Source organism: Engystomops pustulosus, chromosome 6 (assembly GCF_040894005.1).
Source record: "Engystomops pustulosus chromosome 6, aEngPut4.maternal, whole genome shotgun sequence".
Lineage (NCBI taxonomy): Eukaryota > Metazoa > Chordata > Amphibia > Anura > Leptodactylidae > Engystomops > Engystomops pustulosus.
The window spans coordinates 57162686-57181744 of NC_092416.1; the positions used below are offsets into that span (position 1 = coordinate 57162686).

At 41.6% G+C, this 19059-nt stretch overlaps 1 non-coding gene across 1 annotated transcript; it reads left to right on the plus strand.

The window, feature by feature from the left end:
* The first annotated feature begins 355 nt into the window (after positions 1-355).
* LOC140066257 (U2 spliceosomal RNA) lies at positions 356-546 on the plus strand. The gene has a single exon (XR_011848177.1). It is a non-coding gene; the product is annotated as a U2 spliceosomal RNA (small nuclear RNA).
* The last annotated feature ends 18513 nt before the right edge of the window (positions 547-19059 follow it).

The window sequence follows — 19059 nt, forward strand, 5'->3', positions numbered from 1 at the left end:
GGCAAAACAAAAGAGGGAAATGCGGCATTCACCGGAATGATGAAAAAATGCTTTCTTCATTATTGTTGTTAACAAACTTCGCTTTGGTATTGTATCTCTGCAGTAAGTTTGCTTCTGGTACATCTATATAGTACAATTGGTACTGATACTACATGTATCTAGTTCTAGTGCTTTATTTATGTATCAAGATTAGTTCTTGCACTATGTCAACGCAGTTGACTTTGGAATAATATCTGGTTCTGGTACAAAATCTATTTAGTAAACTTGATTCTTGACACTTTAATCATGTAGTCATTTTGGTACTGTACCCACTTTAGGTATTTTATGAAAAAAATTTTAAATTAGACTGGCAGGAATCACTTTTCGGCCTTCTGGCTTAGATAAAGTGTAGTATCTGTTCTTATGAGTTTAATATCTGATACGTCTCCTATCTGGGGACCATATATTAAATGGATTTTTGGAACAGGGAGATGGAAAAAGAGCTTACTCTGTCCACTTCATGCATTGACCTAGTATTGCAGTACCTGCAGGACCGCTGCACCCCTTCTTAAAAAAAATTAGACTGGCAGGGTTTCTTAATCTACAATATAACCACTTGTATCTACACCTGAATAAAATGTAATCCAGTTGTAACATTTTGCATTGGATGCTATTTTCTACAGGCCGATCCAAAGTCTGTAACTAAGAATCTTCAGACGGTATTAGTAAATATTAAAGATTGAGATTCTCAATTTTTTAGTAAGGCCTGCTAGACGGAAGTTGTACACTGTAGCCATAGTATCCTTGATCTAAGTAAAATGAATATGGTGCCGTAGTCTGACCAGGGCATGTCATAACCGCAACCATTCCGATAACCATTTACACCAGAGATTGTGGTTTATACCTTCAATAATTCTAAGCTTTTTTCTTTTAATACAAGTTCTATTTAAACCATTTAATGTATAATCATTCTGGGGGGTTTTCTGCTTTATACAGTATAAAGAACAATTATACTTGGAAATGAATAGAAGAGTTTGAAAAATGAAGAAAGTCTGTAGGTTGTTATTGGCAACCAGTGAAAAGCATAATAAATAACTGGAGGCAGCATGTTGTGTGCTGGGAATCAGTATAAATAGAAATGGTGTCAGTGAAATATCTTTATTTTTATGTAAATCCTGCTGAGGAACTACCAGAAGAGCTAGAATGGAAACTAGAGTCTGTATTTGTTTGTACAATCCCTGTATTGCGGATGACCCATCATTCAAGTTACCATATCCACAAATTCATAACCCCAAAGTTCAATCATATAAGGCACAATACAATGAACCACATTTATTAACAATGTGTAATTATTAATGTAAACATAGACATAGTGACTAGGTCACCAAATTCATCACAACACATTCTGGATGCTTCCTATTCTCACGTTGCACAGTACAAAAAAAATTGAACCAGATGCAAACATCATTGACCAACTGAAAGGGGCTATTTACACCAAAATAATAGAACAAGCACCATAATAATGTGAGTCAGCATATTTTGTCTTCATGAAGGTTTCACTATGCACATTGAAGCAAAAACCAGGACTAATATATATATATATATATATATATATATATATATATATATGCTTTGGGTGGGGGGTTGGGGTTGTAACGCCATGATTAATGTTTGGAAGTTATCAATGAATCAGATGTTATAGTTCCATATATGTTGGGACACTCTAGTTGCTGAAAGTCCCCATCTCCCTGTGAATAAAGTACCAGTAGGCATGTATGAGCATGTACGAGCAGTATTCGATTCAGTTATATGGGAGTCTGTGAGACTACAGTCCCACCAGCCAACCAGAGTATTAGTGTATTAGTAGTAGGATAGTGGTGTTGTCTAAAAGCGATGCCATGGTAGTTCTCCTCACTGGTGGTATCTATCCCACTCACTTAAAGGGAACCTGTCGCCAGGGTACTCATTTTCACTAAAGATAGGTTGCAGAAGCTTATTACGCCTGCAGTGCAAATATGCCTTTCTGGCTTTTCTAAGCATTTGCATTACAATATAATTGTGTGTTATAACTTACTCTTGCACCCTGACAAAATCCTGGGGTAGTCACAGGGGCTGGACTTTGGTTTGGATGCATTTCAAAACACAACATGTGACTAGTCTGTGCTGCTCACTCCTCAGATCTTAGCCCCCACCTGTGTGCTCCTGTACAGCTACACCTCCTGCTCCTTCACAGAGGTCACAGCCTGACATCAGTGGGGGAGATGTACAGGAGCACAAAGATGGAGGCAGCCTGCAGTACATACAAGTCACATGTGCTTTGAAGTGCATCCAAGCCAAAGCCTACCCCTGGATTCTGTCTGGATGCTAGAGTAAGTTATAAAACACAATTATAGTGTAATGCAAATGCTTAGAAAAGCTTTGCACTGCAGGTGTCATGGGATTTTAGTGAAAATGAGGTCCCTGGTGGCAGGCTCCCTTTAAGAGCTGCCCAGGTAGGTCAGCAATGGTAAGGTCTCGTAGAATATAGGTACAAAAGAAAAAAGTTCAATAAAACATATATTTACTGGTAACTTCCAGTGAAAATTATGTGCAAATGGGAAGGTCCTTGACATGGAAGTTGATATGGTTTCCTAGGTAGTGAGGTAGTAAGGCTGGCTATGGGTCTAGGCTGGCAAGGCCGAACTACTCTTTAAAGTACTCTCTTCACAACTTACTGTCCTGCTTTTATATACTGTCCCTATTATAACTCGACTCGACGTTGGCATAGGGCTGTGCGTGATCAAGCTGTACCAGCAGTATGTTCCCACTAATTTCAGAATTGTTAATTTGATGAATAGGTGATTGTCATAAAATTGTTTGTGTTGTACATAAAATTGGTTCTTCCATGAATGCCATCTATGAAGAAATTCTTTAAAGGCTATTCAAATTAGCTATTATGTTAGAAGGTGTCCATCTACCAGGAACCCCAATCTATTAAATTTATACTATTAGAGTGTTTAATTGGTCCACAGCTCCTCTGCAGGAGAAATAAAACAGTACAGGTTCCTTCTGGGTAGTCTGTGTCATGCTTGGTCACCGGGGTTTGGTAATAGATATAGTTCTTAAATTGGATCCTCTCTAAAACATGCCCTCAGAGTATTAGGTAATGAATTTTCCCAAGCATCCGACCTCTTTAACAATATGAATGAATGAAAGATATTAATTCAGTTTAGTTATATACTTGTAGGTTATGACTTTGTGATGAAAAATGTAACTTTTTAACTTCTTGAAATAGAAAGTTCTCTTCACAGTAACAATAAAATATTTCATATCTCTCCTCTCATATATACTGAGGTGGAACAAATTGCTTGCTCAAGCTGGCAGCACTTACATGTTCGGTTATGACAATGAGCCCAGCAATATATTAAAGGCCCGGTGACCTGATATTTCCTCGCTTACAGGTTAACAATTGACCTTCTGAGTCCTATCATTTAGGCAGGAAAGATCAGTCATATAAAAGCCTGCTTGTTAGATTAAAAGTGTCATGTCAGGGCTCTTTTTCACAGAAAGCCCTTATATTTTGATGCCTTCGGTGCTGAAAGTAGAAGGTACAGTACCAGTACCATGCTACAAGAGGGAAATATACTTCTCATCAAACAGATAATGACAAAGAAAAAAACTTTTAAATACTAATTTGCCGGTTACAGACAGGCCCCTACTTAAGGACACCCGACTTACAGACGACCCCTAGTTAAAGACGAACCCCTCTGGCCACTGTGACCTCTGGTGCAGCTCTCTGGATGCTTTACTATAGTCCCAGACTGCAATGGTCAGCTGTAAGATGTCTGTAATGAAGCTTAATTGATAATCCTTGGTCCAATAACAGCAAAATATCTTAAAACTCCAATTATCACTGGGGCAAAAGAGTTTTTGTCTGGATCTACAGTTATAAAATATACAGTTTTGACTTACATACAAATTCAACTTAAGAACAAACCTATGGAACCTATCTTGTATGTACCCGGGGATTGCCTGTACATGCATTTTGGGTACATGTCTTGATTTTTGCTGTACTATCCTTAAACCCCTTAAGGACCAGGCCCTTTTTGGTTTTTGCGTTTTTATTTTTCACTCCCCACCTTCAAAAATCTATAATTTTTTCATTTAAAGAGCTGTTAAAGGGCTTGTTTTCTGCGTAACAAATCACACTTCGTAGTGATGGTATGTAATATTCTATGCCGTGTACTGGGAAGCGGGAAAAAATTCTGAGTGCAGTGAAAATGATGAAAAAACGCATTTGCGCAGTTTCTTGTGGGCTTGGATTTTTTACAGCTTTCACTATGCGGCCCAAATGACAGGTATACTTCCTTCTTTAGATCAGTGCGATCCAAAGAATGCGATTTGTATAGGTTTTATAATATTTTCATACAAGTACAAAAAAAAATTTTCATTTTGCCATTTTCTGGCACTGATAACTTTTTCATACTTTGGTCTACGGAGCTTTGGTTGGTGTAATTTTTTGCAACTTTTGATGATATTTTCAATGCTTTTATTTTTAAGACTGTGCAACCTTTTGATCACTTTTTATTGAATTTTTTATATTTTTCAAAATGGCAAAAAAGTGGCATTTGCAGTTGTGGTTGCTATTTTGCATTACGGGGTTAAACACAGTGAAAAAACATTATATTTTGATAGATTGGGTATTTTTGGACACGGAAATACCTAATGTGTTTATGATTTTTATTGTTTATTTATATGCAGGGCCGGCTCCAGATTTTAGTGGGCCCCTGGGTGACAGAGCCTTAGTGGGCCCCTTCATGGGTTGCCCTCCTGTGGCCACACTGCCCCCTACCCTGCGTGGCCACACTGCCCCCCCTTCCCCTGTGGACACACTGCCACCTTCCTCCTCCTGTAGAGACACCACCCCCCTCCTGTAGGCACTCTTCCCCCCCTGTAGACACACTGCCTCCCACCTACAGACGACCTGTCCCCCTTGTAGATGCACTGCCCCCCCCTGTAGACACACTTCCCCTTCCCCCTGCAGTCACACTACCCCGCTCCCCCTGTGGGCACACTGCCACCCACTTCCCTATAGATACACTGCCCCCCCTCCAGCTACACTGCCCCCCCCCCCATCCCCATCCAGCTACACTTCCCCCCTTCGTGGGTCGCCCTCCAGTAACCACACTGCCCCCCTACCCAGTTAAGCCACACTTCCCCCCTTCCGATGTAGACACATAGACACCTCACTTTGTCGACACACTGCCACCCTCCTCCTCCTGTAGACACACTGCCACCCCCTCCTATAGACAAAATGCCCCCCTGTCAGGATTCGAACCTGTGTCCTTGTGCCTGGCTCTGTGTCTCCTTGTTTGCTGAGCCACTCAGCTAGTTGAATAGTTGCCTGCTGGACTATGGTGCTGAACCTACTTGTAAAACCTGCCACCTATTTTTCCTAATTAGTACCACCCTGAGTTTACCTTGATTGGTCTGCTTATATATACGTGTCTCTGACACTTCCTGCTTGTGTTAGTATTGTGTTCAGTTTACTATGTACTTGGAACATTACCTTTGCTGACTGCAAGTTATCTATACTGCACCTTTAGCTCCTGAGATATAACAGATTATTACTTTGGTCTCTACACTCCTGTTCAAGACTGCTACTGCAGCCCTCTGCGGGCTATCCGTGTACTGCCTCAAGCCTCCTCTGCCTTACCTGACTACTGGACTCCTGCTCCCGTCCCACTAGTATTGTGACACCCTCCTGTAGACACACTGCCCCCCTACAGACACACTGCCCTCCCATAGTAGACACACTGCCCCCCTGTAGAAACACTGCCCCTCCCCCTGTAGACACACTGCCTCCCCTCCTCGCAGACACACTGCCCCCCTATAGGCACACCCCCCCCCTCCCCCTGTGGACACACTGCCCCCTCCCCTTGTGGACACCCCCCCCCTCCCCTTGTGGACACACTGGGCCCTTCCCCCTGTGGACTTAAAAACGGGAGAATGCCAAGCGAAGGGAACATAGGTTTAATGAAAATCTGTGCCTATATTGCGGGAAATCGGGACAATTCCTTATAAACTGCCCAAACTGCTTTTCAAATCGCCCTCGGAGAACAGTGGTAGCTGCATCCAATGAGGAGTCTTCTGCTTCAGAGGGGTAACAATCAGTGGGAGAGAGTGTCCATTATATATCATCAGTGACCTCTCAGGTTGAAAAGAAGAATAAGGACTCACATTACTTTATTCCCCTTAAATTACTGATTAACTCCATGTGGATCTCAACATCAGCAATGGTGGATTCTGGGGCAAACGGAAATTTCATGGACTTTGGTTTCGCTCAGAAACATGGAATACGTTCGTCTAAAAGATATTCACCTATTTTGATGGTGACAGTAGACGGGTCTCCCCTGAATTCGGGACCTGTAGATCAGGAAACTGTACCTCTGGAGATACTCATAGAACCTCAGCATCATGAAACTCTTTTATTCTTATTAATTGCCTCTCCTCATTTTCCAGTCATCTTAGGCCTACCTTGGTTACAGGCACAGAATCCTTCCATTGATTGGGAAACCAAGGTGCTGAGATTCCCCACAAAAGACAAAGAGGTCAAAGATCAACCTGAAATACCAGTTTCTACTCAAAACCAGGAACAGCCTCTGTTACCAGCAGTATATGAGGATTTGAAGGATGTTTGTGATAAACAAGAAGCGGACAAACTACCACCTCACCGATCTTATGATTGCCCGATAGACTTGCTAACTGGAGCACCCATACCATTTGGGACTATATACCCATTATCAGGACCATAATTAAATGCCCTTAAGGACTTCATTGACGAGAACTTGATAAAAGGGTTTATTCGGCCATCTTCCTCTCCTGCAGGGGCTCCTATTTTTCTTTGTTAAGAAGTCGGATGGTTCATTACAGCCAGTGATAGATTACAGAGAACTTAAAGGAAACCTACCACTTGAAGTGGCAGGTTTCAGATGGAAATACCGAGCACCAGCTCAGGGTGAGCTGGTGCCGGAGCTGATTTTTGTTAGTGTTTTAAACCGCTGTATTGCGGTTTAAAACACTTTTTAAACTTTATAGCCGGTGCAGGGAGGTACGCGCTCCGCGCTTACCATGCGCGTGGCTCTCCTTCACTTCCTATGTAGCTGGAAGTAAAGGATGTCTACAGCTGAGAAGAATTATGATGTAGGGAACAAATAATTACTCGCTATTGTTTCAGCATTTAAAGAGTGGAGACACCATCTTCAAGGAGCTTCACAACAGATACTTGTTTTAAATGACCAGCGCAACTTAGAGTTCATTAGATCACCTAAATGCCTCTCTCCTCGTCAAACCCGATGGAGTCTATTCCTGAATCACTTCAATTTCACAATTTCTTTTCGACCAGGATCTCGACCATGGACCCATTTCTAGCACATCCATCAGGCGATATACACCTATTCCTTAGGAATCAAGTATGGACTGATGGTAAGCATCTATATGTACCAGAGGCCATGCGTCTGAGGATTCTACACTTTGTACATGATTCCAGATTAGCAGGACACAAGGGAGTACAGAAGACACAAGAACTGTTATCCCGTTACTTCTGGTGACCCGGCTGTTTAGAAGAGGTGAAAAAATATGTACTCTCTTGTGATACTTGTGCCCTCTACAAACCCTCAGGTACCTCACCGATGGGCTTGCTGCAGCCGTTGTCCATTCCATTACGGCCTTGGAGTTTGATCTCAAAGCACTTCATAGTAGATCTACCTAATTCTAAAGGAAAGACATCAATACTGGTAGTGGTGGACCGACTCACTAAGGCAGCTCATTTCATCCCTTGTACTGGTTTGCCTTCTGCCATAAAACGACTGACTTAATAATCAACAACATCTTTCGCCTTCATGGTGTACTGGATGAAGTAGTGTCGGATTGTGGAGTCCAATTCACGTCTTAATTCTGGCGGAGTTTCTGTACATCTTTAAATATTAAACTCCACCTGTCAACTGCTTACCACCCCCAGACTAACGGACAGACAGAATGCACTAATCGAACCTTAGAACAATATCTGCGCTGTTATATGTACCATCTGCAGGATGATTGGGTAGACTTATTGCCTTTTGCTGAATTCTCTTACAACAACTCTCAGAATTCTTCAACAAAGCAAACAGCATTTTTTTGCAAACTTAGGATACCATCAAAGCATTCTCCCTAAAAATCCAGTTACTCCGTTGATCCCAGCAGTTACGGAAAGAATCACATCATTGCAACAAAATCTAACGATGTTAAAGGACACATTGGAAGCTGCTCAGGAGCGATATAAGAAAGCGGCAGATAAACATCGGAGATCAGCGCCTGAATTCAAAGTAGGGGATCGAGTGTGGCTTTCAACTCGGAATATTAAGCTGAAGGTTCCTGCACCCAAACTCGGACAGAAATTTATTGGACCCTATAAAATTTCTCGATTAATAAGCCCTCTTGCAGTACGTCTACAACTTCCGGAAACAATGAAACTTCACCCTGTTTTTCATGTGTCTCTACTAAAAAAGGTTACAGTCAATCCATTTCCTGAACTATCTTCTCCACCTCCAGATGCAGTTGAAGTTGGTGGACAGGAAGAATTTGTTGTGGAAAAAATTCTGGACTCCCGTAAATGCAGAAATCAACCACAGTATCTTATCAAATGGCAAGGCTATGGTGTAGAAGAAAACTCATGGGAACCAGTATCTAACATCAATGCTTCTCGCTTGATTAAATGTTTTGATCAGCAGTATCCAACAAAACCAACTCCTGTGGCGCCCAGAGGTCCCCGTTAGGAGGGTAGTGATGTCAGAATTCGAACCTGTGTCCTTGTGCCTGGTTCTGCGTCTCCTTGTTTGCTGAGCCACTCAGCTAGTTGAATAGTTGTCTGCTGGACTATGGTGCTGAACCTACTTGTAAAACCCGCCACCTGTTTCTCCTGATTAGTACCGCCCTGAGTTTACCTTGATTGGTCTGCCTATATATATGTGTCTCTGACACTTCCTGCTTGTGTTAGTATTGTGTTCAGTTTACTAAGTACAGCCTGTACACCCAGGAGACCTCCTTGCTGGAGATCTTCTTCTAGTTCCTTGGAACATTACCTTTGCTGACTGCAAGTTATCTATACTGCACCTTCAGCTCCTGAGATATACCGGATTATTTCTCTGGTCTCTACACTCCTGTTCAAGACTGCTACTGCAGCCCCCTGCGGGCTATCCGTGTACTGCCTCAAGCCTCCTCTGCCTTACCTGACTACTGGACTCCTGCTCCCGTCCCACTAGTATCGTGACACCCCCCTGTAGACACACTGCCCTCCCATAGTAGACACACTGCCCCCCTGTAGAAACACTGCCCCCGCCTCCCCCTGTGGACACACTGCCTCCCCTCCTCGTAGACACACTGCCCCCTCCCCTTGTGGACACATTTGCCCCCTCCCCTTGTGGACACACTGGCCTCCTACCCCTGTGGACACACTGCCACCTAGCTATATACTAGTGCCAGGATGCTGACTAGCTATATACTGGAGGGCAAGGGGATGGCTAGCTATATACAGGGGTGCAGGGGGCTGGCACCAATGCACTTCCAACTCTAGGCTTATTCTTAAGTCAATAGGTATTCCCTGTTTTTTGTGATAACATTGTGTACCTCGGCTTATACTTGAGTATACACTCACCTGCCACTTTATTAGGTACACCATGCTAGTAACGGGTTGGACCCCCTTTTACCTTCAGAGCTGCCTCAATTCTTCATGGCATAGATTCAACAAGGTGCTGGAAGCATTCCTCAGAGATTTTGGTCCATATTGACAGGATGGCATCACACAGTTGCCGCAGATTTGTCGACTGCACATCCATGATGCGAATCTCCCGTTCCACCACATCCCAAAGATGCTCTATTGGATTGAGATCTGGTGACTGTGGAGGCCATTTGAGTACAGTGAACTCATTGTCATGTTCAAGAAACCAGTCTGAGATGATTCCAGCTTTATGACATGGCACATTATCCTGCTGAAAGTAGCCATCAGATGTTGGGTACATTGTGGTCATAAAGGGATGGACATGGTCAGCAACAATAATCAGGTAGGCTGTGGCGTTGCAACGATGCTCAATTAGTACGAAGGGGCCCAAAGAGTGCCAAGAAAATATTCCCCACACCATGACACCACCACCACCAGCCTGAACCGTTGATACAAGGCAGGATGGATCCATGCTTTCATGTTGTTGACGCCAAATTCTGACCCTACCATCCGAATGTCGCTGCAGAAATCGAGACTCATCAGATCAGGCAACATTTTTCCAATCTTCTACTGTCCAATTTCGATGAGCTTGTGCAAATTGTAGCCTCAGTTTCCTGTTCTTAGCTGAAAGGAGTGGCACCCAGTGTGGTCTTCTGCTGCTGTAGCCCATCTGCCTCAAAGTTCGACGTACTGTGCGTTCAGAGATGCTCTTCTGCCTACCTTGGTTGTAACGGGTGGCGATTTGAGTCACTGTTGCCTTTCTATCAGCTCAAACCAGTCTGCCCATTCTCCTCTGACCTCTGGCTTCAACAAGGCAGTTCCGCCCACAGAACTGCTGCTCACTGGATGTTTTTTCTTTTTTGGACCATTCTCTGTATACCCTAGAGATAGTTGTGCGTGAAAATCCCAGTAGATCAGCAGTTTCTGAAATACTCAGACCAGCCCTTCTGGCACCAACAACCATGCCACGTTCAAAGGCACTCAAATCACCTTTCTTCCCCATACTGATGCTCGGTTTGAGCTGCAGGAGATTGTCTTGACCATGTCTACATGCCTAAATGCACTGAGTTGCAGCCATGTGATTGGCTGATTAGAAATTAAGTGTTAACAAGCAGTTGGACAGGTGTACCTAATAAAGTGGCCGGTAAGTGTATACGGTAAGTGTTAATTACACACCGCTTTGTTCCATTATGTCCTCAGTGTAGCATATAGCAGCATCTCCCAGACTCTATTATACATTTTTCCATTTCCTTTTTGCGGCGGCTGGTACAAAGTGCTTTCATGTTATTGTAAGCAGGGATTAAAGAACAGGATGACATAGTTATCTGAGATTTGAATATGACAGGCGATGTGCACAGTCACCTATCTGCAGTTCACACACATGTTCTACCCATTATCACTGGTGACAAAGCATTGGGAAAGACAGATAGGGGTCAGCTGGGTGTTTATTTTTGCCTCCGGTTCTGTATTTGATGCTGTCTGCTGTATACTTTCTTATTTTCAAAAGATCGTCATTCTGAAGGCAACCTGTCTCCCTATGATCTGCTCGACTCTGTGAGCAGATAAGGATGACGGCTGTGCCGTGTTCATCAGAATGAGACACCTGCCAAGTCGTTGTGTTTTACCCTTAGTCTTCTGTCACGTTCAGCACTAAGCAATTATACGTTTCATTTGCATAAACATGCCTAGTGTTTTGTAGACATCAGTTCACATTGATGCAATTATGAAAGGCAAAATAGAGACAATCGTTGAACACATGCGTCATAAAGTAATCACGTCTGGGATAATAACCAATATACGGTATTTCTGTACATTTCTGCTCTCGCAGAAAGAAACAACACGGGCACTCCAATTCACGGTATAGTGTGTGGCAATGCAGACAACAGGGAATGAAAGATTTATTTATTAAACCCCCACCAGTTTATACAGCAAACAAATATAGAGAGTAACGTAAAGAAACCCTCAAGGTTAGAGTAAAAGTTTCGCAATAAATGCATAGCAATTGTCATTTTTGTCAGTATCATTTCAAGTTCGGCCTGTTTTTGGCTAGACCAGCCAAGACTGATGTCCCAGTACTGAGATTATACACACAGTGATGTCCCAGTACTGAGATAATACATACAGTGTTGTCACAGTACAGGGATAATACAAAGACTCATATATCAGGGGTTATATACACAGTGATGTCAAAGTACAGGCATAATACATACAGTGTTGTCCCAAAACAGGCATAATAAATACAGTGATGTCACAGTATATGGATAATAGACACAGTTATGTCACAGTACAGGCATAATACATACAGCAATGTCACAGAATGGATTTTTACATACACACATGAATTACATACAGTAATAATGTCACAGTACAGGATAACACAAACAGTGATATAACTTTACAGAGTATGCACAGGCATGTCAAAGTACTGGCATAATACGTATAGAAATGTCACAGTACAGGGATTACATAGAGTAATGTCACAGTACAGAGATAATACACACAATGATGTCACAGTACAGAGACGGTTATCAGTGACATCACAGTACAGAGATTTAAAACAGTACAATTTGTACAGTGCAATTAAGTAAAGTTATTGTACAGGAATTACACCCAATCACACCAGAGGTCACCACAAAAGGGTAATAATGTACATCATAAAATTATAGCTTAGAAACAATGCAAAAAAAATCATTTTACAGTGAACGGGGAACTGATGCACACAGCTCCATAGTAAAACTTTAGAAGAGATAACTGCACCTTCTGTCTGAATTTCAATGGCCCCTTTTTATTCACGGGTCCATAGCTGCTGGGCCTCCTACTGAAGTTGTAATGCCCATCCTAGGTTGTAAGTAGTAATATAGCTCAGCTCAATGCAGTTCATGCTGAGCTGCAATACCAGGCACAACATGTGGTGGTGCCGAGCAGCCATACTTCTCCATTGCTTCAGACTGAAATTCTGTGTCCTTATAGAAGCTGCACTCTTATCTGTCCTGACACCGGTTCACATGTCTGGCCTTTGTAACCACTAATCAGAAACCGATGTATTTATTTCAACTCTGCTTCTTAATTACCATTCCTCATGTTAACTGCATGTAATCTCCAAATTCATTATCTCAATCTCCTTCGCTTATATAGCTTGTTTAAATTGGAGTTAATTTCACCCAAATCTGAGTTCTTCCAAGATTAAAGCCGAGGTTGTAGAGGTCAAGTGGTGCATTTGCATAGAGCGGCGGCGGTCTTTTCATACGGCGTGAAGTTACTCTGTATCTATTACTATATCTGGGAGCGATGTGATCAGCATCTTTAGTGTTCTAAAGACGTGGACATCCTTCAGCGCAAATTAGTTTTGATGAGATGATCTTACTTTGTTTCTGGGTCAAACATTTTAATTGTGGCGCTGTTATTTTCCAATTCACAATTAGCCATTTGCCAGTGATATGTTATTAGCTATTAACATGAGGCATTGCAGATCAGGAGGAAAACAATGGCTCCTATTAGAGCTTGTGCCGCATGGATTTTGATAATTGCAGATTTATTACCCTTACCAGCAATCTAAGAGGCATCTGAATAGAAACAATCCAGCGACTCTCTAAGTTATGTCAAAAGGTTAATTTACTACTTGCGCTTGCTGTAAACGGTCATAAAGCAAGATGTTTGTAAACAGGATATATATAGCATTCGAGGATACCTCTCAACAGAAAGGGCAGGGAGCTTAGTGAAAGGGGGTCAGGATATTTAAGGCACAGGTCAGAGCTACTAAATGTTGTCTATGTCCTGAATATAACAAAAGCAGTCCAAATACAGTATTTTATAGAAAATTGTTGATAAAAAAATAGCATATTGTAATTGAGAGATACTATCCACCATTTGCATGCTCATGCTCTCCTTTCTGCCTGCCTAAGCCCTTCTCCTTTCTGCTCTGAAGTCTGGTTGCCAAGAAGAATCCGTAGAGTGCAACAGGAGATAACATGATGGTCTCAGTAGAGGTAGAGTAGAGTCAGTAGAGGGAGCGTGGGTATTCTTTCCAGTCTCTGCTTCGAAATTACAGCAAGCAGCTTCTTCAACAGGAAGTAGCTGGGGTGCATGTCCTCCCTGTCCTGTCTAAAGGCTGCCCTTGTCTTCCAACACACAGTCCACCTCCTCCAGTCCATCTTCAGAGTTAAGCCTACCTTTATATAGTTTAAGGGCCCAAACACATTTAGCTTACCTCTTCAAAAACCCAGTGCTGTGGGTCTGCTGATATGGGTCCATAAGAGGTCTGTAGTGCATGTGCAGTGTGCCTTATGAAACTAGGGGCTGCACAGTTGCCCAATATACAGAGTATATGCAGTGAAGCAAGGTGTACTGCCCTTGACCTCTTCAGGAACGACGCGCGTATGCAGAATAGGCCTCATGCAAACCAACATTAGCAGAATAGTGGCACCTTTCTTTAGGGTTTCTCTAAGTTGCAGAAATGGGCAGAGAAAACCGTAAAAATGTTTTGGACCCTAAACCTCAGGAGTAGTTGAAATTTTTCTCTCTAACCCCCAACCTTTGCATGGAATGAATGTTGTTAGTTAGGCTCTGAAATAAGTTAATTAATAATAATTAACAATAATAATAAGTAAACCAATATGCTAGTTAGGCTCTCTTCTGTCAGATGGGTGGTGCCAGGCCCACGACTACCCACAGGACTGTAGGGAGCCTAACTAACATATTCATGCTGGCCCTGATTTCTTGAGAATATTGGGGTTAGAGAAAAAAACTCCAACTGCAATAGGATCAATGGAGCAACACCAATAAAAGGATCCAAGGAGTTTTGCTGAACAAATTAGGTTGGACTTAGATTAGAGAGCTTGTACATTTCCCTGTTTTAAGAACAATTATTTCTAATTATTTATCTTATTTAGGTGTTATTGACAGGGTGATATAGACGGCCTTCAGAAGAAGTCAACCCTGAACCCTGCATGTTAAGTGTGCCCAAAAATCCCATTGTCATTTTAATAAGACACCAACATTACTGATGGTATAGTGAAGTCGAGAGTCCAATTATGCCTCCAGGTAAAGTGCCAGAATCTGAAAACCAGTGATGTTTCAGCTAAATCACATTTTGTGCATGTAACACGTTAAATAGAACATGTCTCATACAAATACATCAGAGTCATCATTTTCTGGATTTCCTGCAGACTATTATGAAGGATGACACAATAAAGGAAGCAACACATGTTGTTTTAAAGCGATAACACAGGGAGCCATCAATCTTATTTCCATAGGCTATTGGAGCTGTGTATTGTCTTCATGGCAGTTCTGGACATGTATTATTCACTAACGGCTGGGATATAGATGGTATATTGTTTTACTGGTAGATTCAATGTTCCAGCAAGGTGCTGTAAATTCAACAGATTTGTACAGCCATCGCTTTCCTGATGACTCTCTGCTGTCAGGATATAGGTTTGTTCTGGCATTATTTTAACTGTTCTGACTTAAAGGAAACCTACCATGATCAATCTCCTATCAGAAATAGATCTGATGATAGATTCCTCCTGCCTGCCTCTGCCCTAATGAGTATTTAATAATCTTGGAACATAACCTAACTTGTTAAAAACTTTATTTTAGTAATATGTAAATTTAACTGCAGAGGCTATTGAGGCTTGTACTATCCTGGCAGGAACTAGGAGGTAAGGCTACTCCACGCCTAAGTAGCCTCTGCAGTTAATTTACAAATTACTAAAATAAAGTTTTTAACAAGTTAGGTTAGGTTCCAGGATTTTTAAATGACAGATTAGGGCAGAGGCAGGCAGGAGAAATCTACTATCAGGTCTTCTTCTGGTGGTAGGTTACTACTGGTAGGGAATCCTTTAAAGGTGCATTCCAGTTTCTACATATAAATGCTTAATTAAAGGGATTTTCCCACAAACAAAGGTTAGGCCCTATCCAGGCCTAACTTGCTGATCAGTGGGGGTCTCAGTGACGCTCAACAATTTCCGCCAGCTCCATAGAGATTAATGGAGCAGAACGGTCATGCGCAGATCATTGTTTCCGTGATCTTTGGGGGTCTCATCACTGAGACCCCCACTGATTAGCAAGTTAGGCCCTATCCTTTACATGTAGAAGAGGCTCTCTATAGTCTAAACAATGTCCTATACTAAATGGTGTGGTTAAACTGTGTATTTAAAAACTCGATAGTAAGTACAGTTTGTACCACAGAAAACAAGTTCTCATATGGTGTAGTAGATTGAAAAAAGAATTATAGCATTTGGTTGGAATAGAGTAATGGAAAGACAAAAATGGAAAAGGGAGGTGTTTCTTAAATGTCAATGAACAACTAGGGACAGGGTTTCAGTAACAGCAGAAACAGGACACAGCTTCAAAAGGGTATATCAGTAAGTTGTTTTCGTTATAGGACATTTGTCACAATTAGTTTTAATAGCACCAACAAATCCAATGGAGATGTCTAAAATACATACTTTTAGTTTGTTTAGGCATATTTATAAACATAAGCTACATAAACTAGATCTATAATATATATATAGGGGTGCAGGATGACAGATAGAACAGTGGGCTCTTAGCCCCCCAAAGCTGTCACCTACCTATTTGCCTCACATACCCTAAAGGTGACACAGGACAACCACGAAGATGATCCCTCTCTCAGCCAAATAAATAAAACAGAAAGTCCAGAATAGTCGAGGATACAATAGTCGTGATCGATAACCAGAATACACAATAGATAAGCAATAGAACACATGGAGGGAAACAGAGCTGAGGTATGACCTATTACCAGCAAGGTCTAATGGGAGTGTGCAGGCATATAAGGGAACTCCCAGAAACACCTCTTGCAGTAGAGTGGAGTAGCTGTCCATCAAACCAGTAACCCTTAACTAGACAGGAGCCGGTGTGACTGAATAAACAAAAGGCTAGACCACAGTTCACACACGGGAAACCCAAACAACATTAACAGCTTCTTAGCTGAGTTCTGCGAAAAGAGGATTGGTGCCAGCATGGATATTATAATATGCATCTTAGATCATGTGGTTACAAATGGAAAGTGGCGAACTTTGCAGGTTTGGATCCACAAACCCGGACCGGAACTTAAGTCTTAAGACTGGGTTCCCCTGAACAGCCTGCTTGTGTTATCTCTTGAAATGTGAATGTTAGCTTTTTTATTCCTGCCAGCAATGCTGCTACTAGCATTTAAATCAATGGGGCGTGTACGCGCCACCACTTACTACCACCAAACTTGGGCAAACCCAAACTCAGGAGGACACCCTATCCTTGTTTATTCTGTCTTTGGTACTCGGCAAAAGTATTGACTGGCCTCCACTGTTCAACTGGAAAGGTAGTATGAAGGAAATTGTGTGATACACGTTATGGGAGTTGGCTAGGGAAAGTTAGCATTTTTCCAGCAGATCCATTTTTACCTTATATTGTGGATCAATTTGCTTATAGCGTTTTGCGGTTTGTTATATTTACTTAAACTTGTTCTTCTAGGATATATTTATATCACCTATTTTTACATTTTTTAAGATCAGGTTATACAGGGAGGGTACACAACTACATAATGTGATTGAAGAGTGGGTGGTATATTATGTGATGACCACCTTGGTCACCTACCTGTGTATGATGTATATTACATTTTTTAAATGATTTTAACATGTGTATATGTTTTTCATCTGGTTCCAGTAAAAACTGTGATTTATTTTTTATACCACAGAACATTCGGTGCATCCTTTTGTCTAGTAGTTAGTTGATGTGTACATGGTTTATGTACTGGCTCATTTGTACACTGCATGCAGTTCTAAGCCAATTTCAATATGCCAGCCAATTCTTCTGGATTGACACTGTTGAATTATAGTTTTGATTTTATAACAATCTGTTAAGCCATAGTTCCAAAAGAACATTGATTGTCCGCAGTGTATTTAACCAAACCCCAAAAAACTCAATGTTCCCAAGCATACTTCACATTCCAGTTTTAAGATGATTTCTGAAGTTGAAGTGCTTTGTTGTGGCTAAAAACTGCAGGAACACCATTGTCGTCTTAATAAATAGGCCTCTTATTTCACGTCTTCTTCTAGGTGCGCATGGAAATGTTTCAAGTCCTGTTAGACATCACTCAGCCGGTCTTAAATGACTCACTGATAATACACTCCCATTCAGCAGCCCGGGCTTTTCCAGCTCATTCCTGTATCAGATCTCATCTATTGCTCCTCTCAGCTCTTCATCTTTAGACACAAAGTAAAAGAAAACCAATTATTTAAAGAGTGATCCATGGACACTTGAAAATCACTTCTAAAATGTATTTGTTCCGAATAAAAAGTTTAGAAGAATCTGTTCTCCTTTCTGGTCGTATATCAGTTTTCTGCTAAATGTACTGTTATTTTAGCATTATCCTAAGGAAGCAGCTTATCAGAGGGGGTCAGTAGTGTCGGAAACTACTGATCTAATATTGGTAAACTATGTTCTTTTTCGCAACGAATAAAGCAAAAATGGGGTTCAAGGGGTTTATGGGGTTAATAATACAAAACAGCTCTAAAGAGCTCATTACAGAATTGTGTTTGACTGCCTATGTTCAGAAAAGGCGATCAATTTCTAATTGGCCAGCCAAAGATACCAAGCTCTCAACTCAATCAACTGTTTTGGAATGGCACATACACAGAGCATGGTGCCATTAGCAGATGGATAGTGTAATGTCTGGCCGCTGTCAGTCCAAACACAGTTCCAATCAATTGGATAGGTGCCTGCAGTAACAGCTTCAGGCTATTACACAGACCAGGAGCTATCTACTTACCAGAGGAATATTAGATCAGCCAATCACTGGCCTCAGAGGTGACATTTAGCCCAGGAAAAGCCATTAAATGGGTTGTCTGAGTTCTAAAAAAAAGTGATATGTGGCCATGATGTGGCTGCTTAAAACAATAAACTAGTACTTAACTCCACGGTGTTTACAGGGCGCGCGGCCTGGAGAGACAGCGGCGCGGGACACCAGAAGGGACCACGGAGAAAAATACTAGTTTATTGTTTTAGGCAGCTGCCTCCTGGTCACATATAACTTTTTTAGGACTCAGAAAAACCCCTTTAATCTCTGATTTGAGAGCCTAAATCCTGCTAACAATAAAAGATGTATAACAACAGCCATTTTACGTATCTGTCCTTTTTTTACTTGAATTATCCTACGGGCTCCATATATATATTGAGACACAGTAGCAAGTGCTTTGAGAGCCTGCAATTCAAAACACCCATGAGACCACCACATTTTCAGACACAATATCATGAAACCCTAATTTCTCTAACTACGTTAAAGCCTACATCTCACATCAGATGGCTTAATTTATGCTAGAACTTGAACCAAACACATTTTTAATCGAACATTG